Source organism: Xyrauchen texanus, chromosome 50 (genome assembly GCF_025860055.1).
Source record: "Xyrauchen texanus isolate HMW12.3.18 chromosome 50, RBS_HiC_50CHRs, whole genome shotgun sequence".
Lineage (NCBI taxonomy): Eukaryota > Metazoa > Chordata > Actinopteri > Cypriniformes > Catostomidae > Xyrauchen > Xyrauchen texanus.
Window position 1 is genome coordinate 11,076,335 of NC_068325.1, and position 14,810 is coordinate 11,091,144.

The window sequence follows — 14,810 nt, forward strand, 5'->3', positions numbered from 1 at the left end:
CCAAACCTCCTACGGCTCCGCCTCCCACGGCTCTGCCCCCAGAGCCGCCTTCCTCGGCTCCGCATCTAGAGCCTCCTACGGCGCCACCTTCCTCGGCTCCGCCCCAAGAGCCTTCCAGGCCTCCGCCTCTAGAGCCTCCTACGGCGCCACCTCCATCGGCTCCACCTCCTGAGCCTTCCAGGCCTCCGCCTCTAGAGCCTGCTACAGCGCCACCTCCTGAGCCTTCCAGGGCTCCGCCTCTAGAGCCTCCTACGGCGCCACCTCCCTCGGCTCCGCCTCCGGAGCCTCCCAGGCCTCCTGAACCTGTCCTTACCCTGTGGCCAGCTCCCAGGCCTCCTGAACCTGTCCTTGATCTGTGGCCAGCTCCCAGGCCTCCTGAACCTGTCCCTGCCCCTTGGACTGCCTGCCTACCCTCTGTGCCTCCTTGGACTGCCTGTCTGCCCCTGTGCCTCCTTGGACTGCCTGTCTGCCCTTTGTGCCCCTTGGTCTGTCTGTTTGCCCCTTGTGATCCCTTGGTCTGTCTGTTTGCCCCTTGTACTCCCTTGGTCTGTCTGTTTGCCCCTTGTGCTCTCTTGGTCTGTCTGTTTGCTTCCCCCCCCACACTCCTTGGTTGTTTCTGAGGAGCGTCTGGAAGCCGCTCCTTTGAGGGGGGGTTATGTCACGATTCCCTTGTTGTCTGCCCTGGTTTCACTTGTCTTTGTCCGAACTACATTTCCCACAATCCACCTGCCGTCATCACTGCCATTTTGTGTCATTGTTCACACCTGTTTATCATTTGTATTATCCTGTCCTTGTGTATTTAAGCCCTGTTTCTTGTTCACTCCTGGTCGATCGTTGTATGTTGTAGCCTGGTATGTGTCCTCCTGCCCTATTGTTTTAGTTTATGTTTTGTTTCCCCATTGTGGGCTTTCCTTTGTGTTTTGCCTGTATTCTAGTCAATAAAGATAACTGCATTTAGATCCTCTCTCCTCGCTGCCTCATTCGTAAGACTATGTTTGATCTCAAACTGTGAAAATATGCATTAAACAAAAATGCAATATTAAGTTAACATCAACTCGAGCAAAAGTGAAGAACACACTAATAAATAGCTTGTTGGCTGAACTTGACTCTTAACTTAAAATTACTGTGTAATCTCCACACAAACACTTTATGTAGAAAGAACCTTGTTGAATTGGGTAAACCCTACAAAATTGTGTCAGTGTAACTCAAATAAATATTTTTTAATTCATTATGTACTAACTAGTTAAAGTGAATCTTATGGTTGGAAGCACTACAGAGTGTAGTTTAGTAACTATATTTTGGTTAGCACAGCAATTGCTCTACCGAGTGAGCAATCAATTTTATGTGCAACATCTACCTGTCCTCATCCATAGCTCATGTTTGACTCTTCACCATAATGGTAACCCCCAAAACTCCAACATAACAGAAACTCTTCTAAATCTCAACATTGCAAAACATTAAACACTAACAAGTCTCCTACTCTATATTCATCCTGCACAAAACACATAAAAAACACTTCATTTTAGCATTTACCCTCCCTATAGAATCCCATGCAAAGCATGCTGGATAATTGAAATCCCCTGCCCAGTTTTATCAATGCGACATTAACAACATGAAAATTATTCATGTAGTCCTATCTAAAATGGTTTAAGTAAACTTCCATTTTACAAATTTAAATGGATAAAACGCAACAAAATCAAGTTGAGACAAAATGTTCTAGAATTGTGTTGCTTTATTTCATTTTAATGAAGTAAATGGTACAAGCAGCAAAAATAATTTTTCTACAGTTCAGCTAAATGTTTCATTGTACCTCCCACTTGAAAATGTTTTAAAGGAATGTTCCAGGTTCAATACAAGAGTAGTTCAATCAACAGGATTTGTGGCCTAAGTTTTGATTTGTAAAAACAAATATTCCACTCATACCTAAAATATAAAAAAAAAAGAAAAAGTCGCAGTTACAGTTTGGCACTGACAATTAAAGTGAATGGGGCCACACCATAAACATTAAAATAAACAGTATTTCAGAAGCATATCCACAAGACATAAAAATGAAATGTTAACAAGATTTTAGTGTCATACCATGATGACGTGATGCTGGTAAACCCTGTAAATGTTGAACAGGTATTTTATTGCACTAAAATCATGTTATTATGTTTTCTTCTTGTGGCTATTCTTTTGAAACGGTATGTATTATTTTTTATTTTATCCATTTTTCATGCCCAATTCCCAATGCACTCTAAATCCTCATGGTGGTGACTCGCCTCAATCTGTGTAGCAGTGGACGAATCTCAGTTGCCTCTGCATCTTAGATGGTCAACCCTTATCATGTTGCTTGTTGAGCGCGTGACCACGGAGACGTAGTGCGTGTGGAGGCTTCACGCTATTCTCTGCGGCATCCACGCATAACTCGCCACACGTCCCACCGAGAGCGAACAACATTATAGCGACCATGAGGAGGTTATCCCATGTGACTCTACCCTCCCTAGCAACCGGGCCAATTTGGTTGTTTAGGAGACCTGACTGGAGTCACTCAGCACACACTGGATTCGAACTTGCAACTCCAGGAGTGGTAGTCAGCGTCAATACTCTGAGCTACCCAGTCCCCTGAAACGGTGTGTATTTGAATGTTTATGGACTGGCCACTGCCAGCCAAATAATTAAGGGATGAGTTGGAATTATTTTCTGTTGTAATCAACATTATGCCACAAATGCTGACAATTTAGCTTACTTTGTGTCACTATGCTGTATGTAAAATTATAATGTAAAAGACAGATAAATGACTGTGTACTTCAATAACAAATATTTTAATGGTTTTAAATGCAAGCAACATAAAGTAAGCAACTACATTAATATGCTACTATATACAAGTTATTTTAGGTCATGATGTGGTGTATGTTTAATATCTCTCATTTGGAGAAGTGACGATCACAGCTATCGGGATGTCAGACCACAAGGTCCAGGCCCCTGAGGAAACCCTAGGCAAATGGATGATCTCTTTTAGCGTATGGCAATAAATAATCCAGAAAAATGAGTGTGTCTACAACAGAGGAGGCGGGAGACTAACAAGCCCACTGTTACTCATACCGTCATTAGCTTCCTGCACTTGTAGCCCCTTCCACCTCTTACTCGAGGGAAATTTAAACACGAGTAACACTGAACATGGTTTGAGTGCACATGCAGATCTCCAGACCAGCCGCTAATGGTGAGTTTGTAATCTTAGCTCTATAGAGAAACACTTAGTGTCTAATGGTTATGCTAGCACAGGCTGTCAGACATGTTAGAGGAGGTGGTGGATTAATGGTTAAAGGAATAGTTCACCCCAAACTTTCTTCTGCAGAACACAAATGAAGATTTTTAGAAAAGATCTCAGTTCTGTAGGTCCATACAAAGCAAGTGAATAGTGACTAAAGCTTTGAAGGTCAAAAAGCATACAAATAATCCATACGACTCCCGTTGTTTAATCCATGACTTCAGAAGTGAAAAACAGATCAAAATCTAAGTACTTTTTACTGTAAATCTCCATTTTCACTGACACATTCTTCTCTCTTTTTTGGTGATTTGCGTTCTTCGTGCCTATCGCCACCAACTGAGCAGAGAGTAGAATTTATAGTAAAAAAAGACATAAATATTGATCTGTTTGTCACCCACACCTATCATATCGCTTCAGAAGACATGGATTAAACCACTCTGAGTCCCTGTAAATGTATTTATAATATTAAAGCCATTCTCTTCCGGAAAACACACAAAAATTTTGGATGACTCATCTTGCACTCAGAGGCGTATCAAATGCTCTCTAGAAGGAGAATATCGCTCCTCCTAATCCCTCATTACAGACGATAAGTAAACAGTCTTGTACCTTTGTCTTTTTGTCAGATTTTCAAATACTTCTGGATTAAAATCAAAGTTTGTAATGTTGAGATTTATCTCAGAGCCGGGTGGTTTGGTTAGTGGTTTTGAACTCTTTTATTAATGATTTCATGAAATCCCTATGGAAAAATTTATGGGAAAAAACTGCTCATCAAGATATTCATGTTTTGTTTTTGTACAACTATTTTAAAGTATAATGTCTGATTTAGAATATTTTCTACTATACATGGCAGTTGGCTTATGTTTTGTGATGGAGATCATGAGTTATTCGACTAAATGTGAGGACTCAGTCAAAACTTTGTCTGTGACCATTTTTGAGGTTATAAAAATGCTAAATAAGCATAATTTTATATATCCTCGGTGCTGTTCTTTTCCAGCTGTGTATGTGTTCATGTGGACATCAGTGCAGATATCTTTGTTTGCCTGATATGTAAAGAGACTGTGTTTTTCTGTATCACCAAAGTGTGTAATTAGAAGCAGTGGCATGTGTGTGTGTGTGTGTGATGTCCTCCTCCTTCATCTTGATAGAGGCCTCTTGTGTGAATATCTTACAGACCCAGTTACTGTAATCACAACGATCAAAGGCAGGGTGTTGAAGAGAAGAGAGCAGCATTCATAAAGAGTGTTTGAGTGTGTGTGTCATTTGCGTGGGGGCGGGGGGTGGCGGGGGTTGGCTTAACTGTTCGATTGAGTCATTGTCTGTTTAACGTACAGATCAGTGTTCATCTCTTTCGGTCTGTACTGTATCTCTCTTTCCTCTGGTTGCGGAATGCTCACAGTTGGGTAATCATTTGTTCTTTATTAAGTCAATGGTTTTCATCTTTAGGTGAATAGTTTTCTTTTTGGTTGTTCATCTTTAAGCCAAATTTCAACAGAAAAATTATTTTTGTATTATTATGGGGCGGCTGTGGCTCAGGTGGTACAGCGGGTCGGCTGCTAATCACAGAGTTAGCGGTTTGATTCCCGGCCCACACTACTCCACATGCCGAAGTGTCCTTGGGCAAGACACTGAACCCCAAGTTGCTCCCATTAACCATTTTTACCAGGGCTGTTAATAATTTGTATTTTTTATTGAATATTAATTATATAACATGCCGATTAATTAATCAAATTAATCACAATTAATTGTGTGTATCAATATTTGCTGAGAAAAGCCCAAATAAAGATTATAATAATATAATTAATATATTATGTAATAATTTAAATAATAATTATTTTATTTAAAAAAAATATATAATAAACAAAACTGCAACAATACATTATTATTATTATTATTACAGTATTATTATTATTAGTTATTTATTATTAAATTAATTGAATAATAATAAATGAAATGAAAACAATATTAATTCAAATTGTATATATATATATATATATATATATATATATATATATATATATATATATATATACACACAACTGCCTGGCCAAAAAAAAAAATCGCCATTTGGGTTTAAATAAGCAGATACTTATGAGCCTATGATTGGATCGTTATTACAGTGATTAATTTTTCAGCTGGCAACATTTTTTTAACCCTAACTAATGCAGTGTGAAGCTTCTTAATTTTTATACAACCATGTCGGAAGACGTATCTTGTAGTTGTGGAAACAATTTTACTGTGTACAAGCAAAGAAAACATCCAAGGAGGTTGCTGAAAATAACTCAAAATGGGTTTACAAACTGTCAAACGCATTATTAAAAAAATCTTGAATGAAAACGCTTGGTGAAGTCACATCGTAAAAAATCATCCGTGGAACTCATGGCTATGTTTAATAGTGAAAATAAGTGCATTTTCACATGCACAATGCAATGATAACTTACAGGATTGAGACTAAACAGCAGCGTGGCCACAAGGAAGCCACTTGTTAGTGAGGTTAATTGGAAAAAACTACTTATATTTGCTAGGGAGAATAAAGGTTGGACTGTGGAGCAATGGAAAAAGGTAATGTGGTCTGATGAGTCCAGATTTACCCTATTCCAAAGCGACGAGCGCATCGGGGTAAGATTCTGGAGGCAGCATTATGATCTGTGGTTGCTTCAATTGGTCAGTTCTAGGTTCCTCAACATTATGTGGCACTAAAATGAAATCAGCTGACTAACTGAATGTACTGAATGACCAGGTGATCCCATCAATGGATTTTTTTCTTCCCTGATGGCACAGGAGTTTTCCAGGATGACAATGCCTTCATCTGGCTCAAATTGTGAAAGAGTGGTTCAGGGAGCATGAGGAATCATTTTCATGCATGAATTGACCACCACAGAGTCCTGACCTTAACCCCAATGAAAGCCTTTGGGATGTGCTGGTGAAGACTTTACGGAGTGGTTCGATATATATATACAGTATATGCATATATCGCCTTTTAGATACAGACATCGTCTGCCAATTATCTCGAGAACGTTCATGCTCATTAGCTATACAAGACAGGAAATTTTATTTTTTACCCTAATTTTACTGTTGAATTGGAATGTGTTCTTTTATCGTAATCTTGACCAGCAGTTTTGGAGATATCAGACCTGCACTTTTATACCACTTGTTTACATAGAAACGTAGCTGCCTGGGAGCGGTTCCAAGATGCCGCTGAGTGGACTGACTTGCTAAAAAGGACTTTAGGATTATAAAGTTTAGTAGTAGCACAATTACAGTGCGGTTTCATATAAAAAACAAACATCTGCAAGCCTTGACTTCTAAGAGCATATTTATTAGCCCCTACTTATGTTTAATGGGTCGGGAGATGGGAGTGAGATGCGCCTCATAGGTAAATAGCACGTGCAAGCAATCCATTCAACAAATGTTGTTACAAAATATAATAAGGAAATATACAGTTGTTAATTGAAATGTTGATGTATTGCTAAATATGCACATATGTCATGCGAGACTGTTTTGTTTGAGCCAATATAGATATCGTCATGCCAGTTTGGCCACTTGTTTGAATTATGACTTATCAGTTAACTGATTTATAACTGTTTAAAACTGCCGATTACTCCGTTAAAAATGTTTTACCAAAATTTGCATCCCTACCTTCAACCATGACTATATTCACAACATAGCAAGGCCTCTCATGCCTTATTGCTTCAAAATATAAAGTGTTTAAAACATTACGCAATTAATCATGCCTCCTAACCCCTATGCAAAATTCATAATAGTACATAGTGATAAAAATAGAAGTTCTGTGAAGAGGTCAGAGCCGTGCTTTATCATGAATAAAGCACGACTGTTGACCAATCAGCATCCAGGACCATAACTATTTGTATTATAATATATAATTAATCACATTAAATGAACACGTTAAATAGACAGGTCTAGTTTTTACTCATTTAGGAAAACAAAAAAAATAAAATATCAGGGCAAGGTACATTAAATGCATTGTCTATGTTCGGAGTGGTGGTGGTGTAGTGGTCTAAGCACATAACTGGTAATCTGGTAATCAGAAGGTCACTGGTTCGACCCCCACAGCCACCAACATTGTGTCCTTGAGCAAGGCACTTAACTCCAGGTTGCTCTGGGGGATTGTCCCTGTAATAAGGTCTCTGTAAGTCGCTTTGGATAAAAGCGTCTGCCAAATGCATAAATGTAAATGTAATGTTCTTGGGGCTGCTGGTTTCTCGACTGAGAGTGGAATATGCATATTTTGAGTTGGTGGAGTGTCTACCAATGTTCATGAATATTTGGAGCAAAAAAATGAAACATGTACACTTTAATCTTTCTTTAAAAATGTGAGATTATTTTGATACATTATTTTGAACACTTTTGGTCATTGCTTTAATAAAGGTGGGCTTTACGGGTGTGTTTGTGTGTGTGTTGATGTTTACAGTGTCCTAGGATGGCTCTGTTGGTACACTGGATGAGGTGGTAGGCCAAATCCCTCCCGGACAGCTGACCTCCTCCTACATCACGGTAAAGGTGAGCACAGATGAAAAAGGACAGTTCTGCACATTGGTCAGACGATTTGTCCTCTGCTTAACCAACAAGGCTGCCTTACAGTACTTGCCTTTTTTCCTTTTGAATAAACTTTTAAGATAGTAGTTATTACAATACCCTGTAATGGATCCTATCATATCTATTGCAGTATTTTCAATTATAAATATTTTAATCAATAGGCTATTATCTGCCATATAATATATTTTCTCTTTTTCTCTCTACTTTCTTCTCTTGTTTTTTTTTCTTCTTTTTTGTGGTTGTGACATGAATGCTGTCACTTGGATTAAGGCCAGGTCTTGTGGACACCTAGATCACTTTGTTACCAAAAGAGTATGTGTTTGTATGAGAGCTTGATTGATTTGACAAGAGTAGAATGCATTCATTTGGATAAAAGCCATCCTTGCAGCTCCTCATTAACTGAAGATTACAGATGTTTTTATTCATTTTGCAAGACAACAATGAAATGGTGACGTATGTATAATCTGTAATGTGATGCCGGTTCTTTTATTTTCTGAATGAACTCAGCCTTGGTTATGTCAGCAGTTTAAGTTGTGTGTATGAATCAGGCACAATAAGAACAGGTGCATTTATTAATAAAGAAAACAAGGTCAAGTTTGATTTAATGTTGTAAAGTGTAAAGTGTGACCCTTAGATGGTCCTATTTGTTGCAGTACAAATGTATAATAGTATGAAAGAAGAATCCAGAGTGTTTTGGAGTAGGTGACCTGTGCTACATCCTTCTAGCATTAAGAGGCGGTATGCTGCATCCGCTGCTTGCCTTGTCTCCACGGCGACCTCCTCAAAGGCTGTCAAGTCAACTCACCATCAGGCCACCGTTTGCCTCAGTGAACATTCAACGCTGTCGGTGAGTTTGAGCTAAAATGAAAAAAAAACCATCGACCGTTGATTGTACCCTGCGGCCGAGCCCTGCCGAGCCTGCCCTCCACCCAAACACACACGCACGTCTGTGTGTACCACCTGCAAAGACGAATTTTATCAAGAACTCCTGGAGACATGACGGCTCTGTCTACCAACGCTACAGGCAACCTCGGATGACTCCTGAAAACTTTGACTTTGAAAACTACATTAAAGGTCACAATCAACATTCATTGCTGTCGGTGGGTTGGACTGTGAATGAAAGCTCACTGAACAATGAATGCAACTGTGTCCCAGATTTCCTTCTCGCAAAGTGGCATCGGAGATAAATATTAAGTGACATATCTGGATATACTCATTTGCTCTTTTCGTTGAGTTTGTTTGTGGCTCTGAATGGCAAGAGAACACCATGTCCGCAAACTCAAAGAGCCCCTTTGAGGCTAATGAATATTTGCTTTGTATAATAAATAAAGACAAGACATCCAAATGCATCATTGATGTTCTAAGAAAATGCCTAGTCTAATCCTAGAAATGCCATGCCTTTGTAATTGATTGGTACCATGGCATTGTGGTTAGCGCACATGTTTTAGACATAGGTGCTCATGTAGAAAATGCAGGTTCGATTCTGACATTTGTTGTGTCCAATGTTTCTCTGTATCCCTAAATATTTTCTGCACCCTGTCTTATGTCTGTCATTTAAGAGCAGCAAAATAACTATTTATGTATTAATATTTACAGCTGTTAACATGATGTTCTATTTTTAAACATTTTGTTTCACCATTATTTTGTATTTATTTATTTTTTATGTCAGCAAACCCAAAAGGGGTACTGTAAAACAGCTCAAGGATGGGGCAAGGAGGAGGCGAGAACCGGCTTTTCAACATAAATAATATTTTAATGAAAAACTTAACAGTACACATAAACAAACACACATGGCGGACATGTCCATACCGATCTCTCTCTCTCGCACAGCCCTCTGCTGTCGGCCTTTAAACCTCAGGGACAGATAATTAGCCTAATACGGGACCGGGCGCGCAGGATCACGACCCGGCCCCGCCCTCCACCCTGCCACATTCCTCCCCGTTCTCTCAGGCTGGGGAGCCCCGGCCTGACGTACATCCCCCTCTTTCCCTGGGGAAGGGCGCCTTCGCGCTGTCTGCCGGCAGGTCATCCCCATCTACCTGGACGAGGGAGGGACAAGGGAGGAAACAGAACTAATTAAAATGGGGGGTACTTCCTGTAAGAGTGTAGTACCCCCAAAACTATAAATTTTAAGAGAGGTAAAGGCCAACGCAGAGCGACAGTGAGAGAGAGAGAGGAGAGAGAGAGATGAGAAAAAAAAAAAAACTCTTACTCGCCAGTTCTCCGATACGCCGCAGCTTGTTCCTCGGCCACTCCTCCACCCTTTGTCGGACGACAGCCGCGCCTCTCGGGCGGATCCGTGGCAGTCCTCCAGCCCCTGGCGGACGGAACACCCGCCGCGTTCCGGGGACTAGAAGGGGTCTCCCCGCCCCTGGCAGCGGTTCTCCCGCTCCAGGCGGTCGGCAGTGAGCCCCTCCCGCTCAGCGGTCGGCGGTCTCCAACCCCGCCGCGTTCAGCGGCCGGTAGGCGACTCCTCCGCCCCTGGCAGCGGTTCTCTCGCTCCAGGCGGTCGGCTAGGAGCCCCTCCTCCCTCGTGGTCGGCGGCCATCGTCCTCGCTCAGGCGGCTGGGCTCCTCGTCCCCGGCAGATGGCCGCGGCTGCTCCGTTAGAGTGGACGGTAGTGGCGAGAACTCTACTGCGGCGTCTCCCTCCTCCCTCCGGGCTTTCGGCACCAGTGTAAAACAGCTCAAGGATGGGGCAAGGAGGAGGCGAGAACCGGCTTTTCAACATAAATAATATTTTAATGAAAAACTTAACAGTACACATAAACAAACACACATGGCGGACATGTCCGCTAACGATCTCTCTCTCTCGCACAGCCCTCTGCTGTCGGCCTTTAAACCTCAGGGACAGATAATTAGCCTAATACGGGACCGGGCGCGCAGGATCACGACCCGGCCCCGCCCTCCACCCTGTCACAGGTACAAAAAGAAAAATTCTCAGTTTTCATTTAAGATTATTATTATTTTATTTTATTTTAATTTGACTTTTTATGCCATTTTTATTTGCATTATTATTAATAATAATATACACAATTGTTATCACTATGTATCCTGTAACAAATAGCTGATGGAAACATAAATTGCATGTTCTTTTACGCAATAAATGGAAATATATGGTTTAAAACAATAAAAAAACATAAATGAAATCATTGGATATCATTTGAAATATGCAGCTTTAAAAGTTCTTGCTCCTCAATCATAAATTCAAGGGTTGTGAGATCATACACTAGACATCAGGATTAACTAAACTAAACCGATCATGGTGAAATCTGAGGAGGAACAGCGCGCTGCATTTAGAGGCCGTATCTTAATTAGAGGCGAACGGCTTTACTGTCCGTTTCTAGGCCAATCCAAGATTATGTCACATTGCTGGTAGTTTATGAAAAATTAATCCAAATTAGATTTGTCAAGAAGCTGAAGTGGTTTATCGTATCACTGTGGGTGAGAGTCCCTCGGCACCTCGGTGACATTGCTGACAGAGATTGACTCCGCTCGCCATCAGTTTTTGTTTTTTTAAACAGTCAATCCACGGGATTAATTAACATCAGATTACCGCTCCATCAGGGACCTGCTGTGTGTGATTTCTGAACGCTGGATTGCTTTACGGTGGCGCTGGGGATGCTGGTGTGTTGAGTGATTACACGCATAAGAGTTATTTGATAAAACTGTCATGAAATAAAATCAAAATGTGAAGGACAGGAGATTTAGAGGGTATTAACTGATTCAAATCATCTTTATGTCTTGGGTGATGTTAAAAACAAGTTGCCTATTGATGGCCTTTTTTTAAAGGAATATTCCAGGTTAGTAAGCAATTTTACTATACTAAATTCATGTCAACCAATTAAAGTTTATTTCTTGTAGCTATACTTTTGAAATAGTGTTTTAATGTTTACAGATTGGCCCCCATTTACTTCCATTGTACGTGTCTCACTTTAACCCAGATTTTTGCTATTTTTATAGGCAAGTCAAACTAAATTTTGGTGATGATCAATATTATACCAGAAATGCTGTCGATTGAGCTTAACTTGTTTTGAACCTGGAATATTCCTTTAAGTCTAAAGTGATGTTGGATGCTTAGTTCATCATAGAAGTTGCACATTTTCAGTAAAAGTGTAAATGCTGCTACGCGTGTCCCATTGTACGTACGTGTGCTCAGGCGGTTACAACCCTCACACCACATGGGGATGATCGAGGATTTTTTTAGGTACCATCAAACCGAATCACAAAGATTTGACACCGTGGTGCGGTGTTGAAGTCAAAAGGCCATCCCAACATGTCCAAATGACTGGATACCCATAGCTAGTTGTGAACTTGTGACATCTCCACTGCAAGATGCCTTTCCATTTCTTCCTGGCTTGGACAAATCGGTCCAGTAGCTGTTTCCGTTTTCCCTTTACAATGTCGTTATCAGAATTTAGGGAAGCTGCAATGTCTTGCCAAACATTTTCAGTCACTGTTTTATTCAAATGGAGAGGGGACAAGGGGTCGTAAATATGCTTGTCTAATCTTGTTTAAATTGCTGCTCCGCCATGACAGTTGTTGTCTAAAACAGAAAATTCGCTTTAGTGACCCCTTGCAGCAACGCAGAGAATGCAGCGCAGACTTGTGTTGTGAATTGAGCGCTGACACATTTCACTACGCAACGACGCGTGGAATCGAGCTTGTTAGCAAGATGCGTTAGCGTAACTGCGTGAGGTATGTTTCGGCCTTAACGCCGTAATTTGACGCTGCGTCTAAAAAACACGCAGCGAGATACAGCGTAACGGTTATATATATATATATATATATATAAAGTTTATTTCTTATTTCTATATATATATATATATATATATATTAAATGTCAAGAAGAATCAAAAGAAGCAGCCATTCTGAAAGTGTCCAGAGAGTCATACTGTAACTGGCCAAGCATTAAAATCAAACATTATAATAAAAATAAATACATAACACTTGATTTCATTGTAATTCTTCTCTTTATTCGACTACTGTAATGACAATTTCTGCTTTTGTTCTCTAAGAGCCTCGTTTTCATCATTACCATGTTGCCTTTTGTGTAATAAACACAATTTCATTAGCTTGTGTATCACCTCTACCTCCATTGAAGTCCCTCGTTTGCGCTTTGTGTTGGTATTTTCAATTAAAGCCTTGAGGGTTTTAAGCTCTTGTTTTCAAAGAGCCTTTTCAATGTTACAGACTTCAGCAGTATTTTGGGACAGTACGTTTTTGGTTTTGAATGTCACTGTGGTTTCCAGACTGGCAGCAGGAAATGTGATGACTGCAGGTGTTTGACGAGACGAGACTACTGAATACATTGAAATGTATAAAAGGGACCTCAGCGTTACCAACAGGCAATAGAAATAACTTAAGTAAATGTTTGTGGTTTAGACATTTTGAAATGTCTATATACTGTGCTGTTTCCTTAAATATTACACTATTTTGAGAAATACCACAGCGCTTTTCCCTCTGCTCAACACTGAGAGAAAAAAATTCTGGTGAAGTAAATACAGCAGGAAAGATTAAGTATTTTCTACATTGAATAAGTTAAATGTGAACTTGAAAATATTAAGTAAATTCTACATTTCTTCATTATAATCCTTTTGCTTGCAAGTGAATATTATTATTATTATTATTTGTTATTTTTAAAATATGTCATCATTTATCAATCCTTAAGTAGAAAACCATGTCATATTTATTTGCTAATTTTAGTAAATTTCAGTGGTAATTAAAATAAGTAAATTTGACACCTTTTCGAAGCTGTTGTTCCCATGCACTGAGTTTGAATAATTAATGAGCTTGCATGGTTTCACTGTTTGCAAGTTTATTTACACAATTTTTATTGTTGATTTTAATGTTACGTTTGGTATCTTCTTGTTTTGTGAAGTTTGAAGTTCGTTTTCTACTTCAAATTAACCATATATGATTAAAAAAAAATTCCCATCATGGCCGTAGCTTGGTAGTCTGGGTCCCGACTGTATATTGCTCAGGGCCCCTTTCCTATTAAAAAGCAGGGGCGCATCTACCCATTTCTGAGCTTGTATGCAAAACAAAATTCTGTGGCCCATGTATCTGTCGAGTGGTGGCCCCTATGCGCCTCTGTTAAAAAGTACTATTTACAATTTGTTGTGGGCCCCCCCTGGACCTGTGGGCCCCTAGAATCATTACCATCTTTCACCCCACTAGTTACGGCCCTGGTTGCTTCCATATGTCATGTAGTATGTTATTTAATGTATTTATAATGAAAGTTAATGATGTGGAGTGTTCTAGTAAAATGTTTATTTAAAATTTACTCAGCTTATTTGCATATCATGTACACTGTGTTGTATGTAAAATTTACTGAAATAAATTTAATAAAGTACCATTAAAGTTTACTTTTAAAAAAACTGTCTGCAAAGATCGTACTCGTCATTTTTTTCAGTGAATGGCTTACTTTTGTGGAAGAGAGGAATTTAAATGATCATGACATCTACCGACACGTAAATTATATTAAACTTGACATTAAACTTAAATATGAACCACCATCAGATGAATCACTGAGTTATTGCTCTCTGGTTTCACGAAAAAGGCCCTGTTTGCAGTTTTTTGTTTATGCTTGCTATTACTAACAAGCCCTTGATAGCTCCCTGGCCATCAGAAGGTCCCTGTTCATCTTTAGCCAACATTAACATTTGTCAGGTGGTATTAGCATGTGTCAACATTTGAGTTGGAACATTTAAAGGTTCACCGGGGGCCTGCATGAACAATATACCAACAGCAAAATGAGTAAATAAGAGGTTAGATTTAAATAGCAGTGTGTTTTGGGGGGTAAAATTGACTCAGGGATTTTAAGCAGCAAAAACAAATTCGGCACACAGTGGGAAGTTCTCAATGAATTTATTGTGAATAATTGAATATGCTTTGATTTATTTACCCCCCCCCCCCCCCCAAAATGCATATGCAACTTTGCCCCCCTAAAATACATATGTGGATTGAAATAGACCCAGTTCAAATCAAGATGCTTATTCTTCATA

The 14,810-nt window shown here is 39.8% G+C and overlaps 1 protein-coding gene and 1 long non-coding RNA gene across 2 annotated transcripts in view; one reads left to right on the forward strand and one right to left on the reverse strand.

Annotated features, from left to right (window-relative positions):
- LOC127641072 (uncharacterized) overlaps nucleotides 1-8,384 on the forward strand; it is a 35,106-nt gene extending 26,722 nt beyond the window's left edge. The window contains exons 3-4 of the long non-coding RNA XR_007970142.1: nucleotides 7,680-7,768; nucleotides 8,075-8,384. This is a non-coding gene — a long non-coding RNA (uncharacterized LOC127641072). The remainder of the gene's footprint in view (nucleotides 1-7,679; nucleotides 7,769-8,074) is intronic.
- Nucleotides 1-14,810, reverse strand: part of LOC127641069 (adhesion G-protein coupled receptor D2) — a 306,626-nt gene that overhangs the window by 57,037 nt on the left and 234,779 nt on the right. The gene's annotated exons all lie outside the window — the stretch shown is intronic.